Raw genomic sequence first — 4,785 nt, 5'->3', positions numbered from 1 at the left:
TTACATAAAACAACAAAATTCTGTAAAGCAATTGTCCTTCAATTAAAAAATAAATTTAAAAAATAAAAAAAAGAGAATGAAGAGAAACAAAACAACTGAGTCTTATAAACCATTTTCTAGTGTTCAAACCTAATCTATTTCACCTTGATTTCTGCTCTACATTTTTTTAAAATCACCCAACCACAAAACAGAATATTGCCTCTGAAAAAAGCAGAATAAATAAGGAATACAGGAAGTGACCAAATGCTGTTGATGCCCACCTCTGCCCTCATTTTTGAACTCACACTGCAAACATGTGGTTAGGTAAAAACCATGGAGCTTGACCTTGTCTTAACTATGCTCCAGTAAGCTCAGATTATACTTAAAAGACGCTTTTATCTTTTATGATCCTGTACCTTCCAAGACACATTCCCTGACCATACAGAACCCACGCTGATTTCTTGCTCCACTGAACACCTATTGTACTTACTGCCTCTAACACTCATGTGGCATTTAGTGCAATTTCTTTTTTTTAATATCAATAATTTTTCCATTGTGTGTCTTATTTCAGCTCCACCACATACAAGTTATGCTTATGGCACTGCTCTTTGCCTGTCTTAGATGTAATAATGTTACCTGTCTTACTAGGTTATTGTGAAAATTAAATGACTTAATATATGTCAAGCTCTCAAAATAGTGTCTGGCACATGGAGCTTGGCACAAGCTATCATAGCAGTGATAGTAGTCTCAGTATTTCAGACTGAATGCTCTTAAAGAGATTACATCAAGTCATAGAGATTATTACAGTGTGGATGTATGCATATGTGCTCAGTCACCAACTTGTGTCTGACTCCTCTTGACCCGCCAGGCTTCTCTGGCCAGGGAATTTTTCAGGCAATACTACTGGAGTTGGTTGCCATTTCCTTCTCCAGGGGATCCTCCTGACCCAGGGATCGAACCCATGTCTCCTGTGTCTCCTGCATTGTGGGCAGATTCTTTACCATTGAGCCACCTGGGAACCCACATTGTGGATAACTAATGCATATATACCGATTTATACAGAAAAATAATCTTTCTTCATCACACAATACTTCTAACACCACACATGGTTGTTTTTTTCCCTCTGACACTGACCAATTATCTGACACCAGCTGGGTGTCCTACAACTCAATCCTGACACTATCTACCTGGAGTTAGCTTCAAATCCCACAGATTAAGGGCTCAGTCTCACAAAACTACTCTAATTTCAGATCTCATCCACAGGTTCAGGCTTCCCATACTTTAGACCAATCAGCTATAAATAGAAACTGGTTCAACCACTCCTCAAGTTCAAAGAAATTCTTGGAATGGTTCACAGAATGAAGTTTACTTATTATTACCTGTTTATTATAAATGATGAAACTCAGAATTTGTACTTTATTTTTTCCTTTTTTTCACCATGCTGCACAGGGAAGTTCCCTGGCCAGGGATTGAAACTGTGCCCTCTGCAGTGAAAGCATGGAATCTTAACTGGGGGACCACCAGGGAAGTTCCCAAAAGATATAACTCAGAACAGCCAAAAGGAAGAGATGACTAGGGCAAGGTGTGGGGAAGGACCCCAGAGCTCCCATATCCTCTCTGAATGTGTCACCCCACCCTCCATGACACTGATGTGTTGATCAACCCAGAAACTTTCTGAATTCCTTTAGTTAGAGTTTTTATAAAGAGCTTCATTACATGGGCATGAATGATTACATCATTGGTCATTAAGGGTTTTTCACCCAGCTTTATTGAGGTGTAATTGACAAAATTATAAGATATTTAAGGTATACAGCTTGATGAGTTGATACATGTATGTATACATTGTAAAAGGGTTGCCTTCATTGAGCTGATTAACCTGCCCATCATCCCACATATTTACCTCATTATTATTATAATTATTATCTTTGGTAAGAACATTTAAATTCTACTCTCTTAGCAAATAAAATAGAACTACATAATACAGTTATAAATTATAGTCATCAGGTTATACATTAGACCCTCAGACATTATTCATCTTATAACTTTGTACCCTTCTACTAATCTCTCCCTATTTCCCCCACCCTGGCAACTATTTTTCTATTCTCTATTGCACTGAGTTTGACTTTTGGGGGGTTTAGATTTCATATGTAAGTAACACAATGTAGTATTCATCTTTCTCAGTCTGGCTTATTTCACTAAGCTTAACGTCCTCCAACCTGTTAGATGTTGTCACAAATGACAGGATTTTTTCCCTTTTTAGAGGCTGAATAATATTTCACTGGGTATATATACATATGTATGTATATATTATAATAATATGTATGATTTTGCTTTTCCATTTCATTGATGATCACTTAGATTATATCCATAACTTGGTTATTATGGATAATTGAGCAATGAGCAGGGAAATACAGATATCTCTTCAAGATAATTATTTCATTTACTGTGGATATATTCCCAGAGTGGAGTTGCTGGATAATATGGTAGTTTGTTTTTAATTTTTTGAGGAACTTACTTCCATGCTGTCTTCCATAGAGGCCACACTAATTTATATTCCTGTGAACAGTGTACAAGATTTCCATTTTTTTCCATACCCTTGCTAATACTTGTTATTTCTTCTCTTTTCAACAATAATCATCTTAACAGGTGTGAGGTGATATCTCACAGTGGTTTTGATTTCCATTTCCTTGATGAACACTTTCATGCACTTACATATCTTCTCTTGAAAAAGGTCTATTCAGGTCATCTGCCTATTTTTTGATCTAGTGATTAAATCAACTTCAAGCCCTTCTCTCCTCCCCAGGTGTCAGGGAGTGGGACCAAAAGCTCCAATCCTCTAATCATGTGGTTGATTCTCCTGGCAACCAGCTCTGTATCCTGAGAGGCTTTATAAAATTTACCTTATTAACATAATAAAGGTTGAAATGGGCCTATTATGAATTAAATAGCTGAAATTTCCCATTTATAGCTCCAAAGCTATTTCAAGAACTAGGGACAAAAAGGAAATGTAACTAAAGATGCTTCTTTTGCTCTTATTATTTAAGAAATTACAAGGGTTTGGGAAGGTCTGGCCAGGGGCCAAGGATACAGATCAAGATATATATGTCTTACTATTGTAATAGGGAAGAACAAATCTGATTCCATATTGGTTTTGTTTCTTTTACTTTAACTTTGTATTCCATACCTTTTGCTGTAAGTTATCACTAAAGGAATTGCCAACATCTGTTGGATCATCAAAAAAACAAGAGAGTTCCAGAAAAACATCTACTTCTGCTTTATTGACTATTCCAAAGCCTTTGACTGTGTGGAACACAACAAACTGTGGAAAATTATTAAAGAGATGGAATACCAGACCACCTTACCTGCCTCCTGAGAAATCTGTATGCACGTCAAGAAGCAACAATTAGAACTGGACATGGAACAACAGACTGCTTCCAAGTAGGGAAAGGACAATATACATCAAGGCTGTATGTTGTCACCCTGCTTATTTAACTTATATGCAGAGCACATCATGAGAAATGCTGGACTGGATGAAGCACAAGCTGGAATCAAGATTTCTGGGAGAAATATCAATCACATCAGATATGCAGATGTACCACCCTTATGGCAGAAAGTGAAGATGAACTAAAGCGCCTCTTGATGAAAGTGAAAGAGGAGAGTGAAAAACTTGGCTTAAAACTCAGCATTCACCAAACTAAGATCATGGCATCTGGTCCCATCACTTCATAGCAAATAGATGGGGAAACAATGGAAACAGTGAAAGACTTTTTTTTGGGGGGCTCCAAAATCACTGAAGATGGTGACTGTGGCCATGAAATTAAAAGATGCTTGCTTCTTGGAAGAAAAGCTATGGCCAACCTAGACAGCATATTAAAAAGCAGAGACATTACTTTGCCAACAAAAGTCCGTCTAGTCAAAGCTATGTTTTTTTCCAGTAGTAATGTTTGGATGTGAGAGTTGGACTACAAAGAAAGCTGAGTATCAAAGAATAGATGCTTTTGAACTGTGATTTTGGAGAAGACACTTGAGAGTCCCTTGGGCTGCAAGGAGATCAAATCCATCAGTCCTAGAAGAAATCATTCCTGAATATTCATTGGAAGAACTGATGTTGAAGCTGAAGCTCCAGTACTTTCGCCACCTGGTGCCAAGAACTGACTCACTGGAAAAGACCCTGCTACTGGGAAAGATTGAAGGTGGAAGAAGGGAACAACAAAGGATGAGAAGGTTGGATGGCATCACTGACTCGATGGACATGAGTTTGAGTAACCTCTGGGAGTTGGTGATGGACAGGGAAGCCTGGTGTGCTGTAGTTCATGGGGTCACAAAGAGTCAGACACAACTGAATGACTGAACTTAACTGAAAGGAATGTCGCCCTTAGCTTAAAGTAAACATAATGGTCCATCTATGGGAATTCTACTTTCCAGGCCTGAGCCTTAAGCTAAAATACCTGTCTTTAATGCCACAGAAAGAATCCTGACCAGGCCAAACGGTGGATGGCTTCAAGAAAGAAATTAACACATTCCCACCAAAGTCTGTCTGGAACAGTTGTAAGAAGGGAGACCCCTTCCAGAGTCCAGGTGTGGGCTCTTGTCTGACACTCACATATGAATGGTCTGAGGAGATACATGTACTGATAAAGTAAGGGACTTTATTGGGAAGGGGCACCCAGGTGGAGAGCAGGAGGTAAGGGAATCCAGGAGGACTACTCTGCCTCATGGGTCACAGTCTTGGGTTTTATGGTGATAGGGTTAGTTTCTGGATGTCTTTGGCCAATCATTCTGACTCAAGGTCCTTCCTGGTGACAC

This window comes from Bos taurus, chromosome 8, assembly GCF_002263795.3.
Source record: "Bos taurus isolate L1 Dominette 01449 registration number 42190680 breed Hereford chromosome 8, ARS-UCD2.0, whole genome shotgun sequence".
Classification (NCBI taxonomy): Eukaryota; Metazoa; Chordata; class Mammalia; order Artiodactyla; family Bovidae; genus Bos; species Bos taurus.
The sequence above is the reverse complement of the archived record's forward strand: the minus strand, read 5'-3'. Positions refer to the sequence as shown.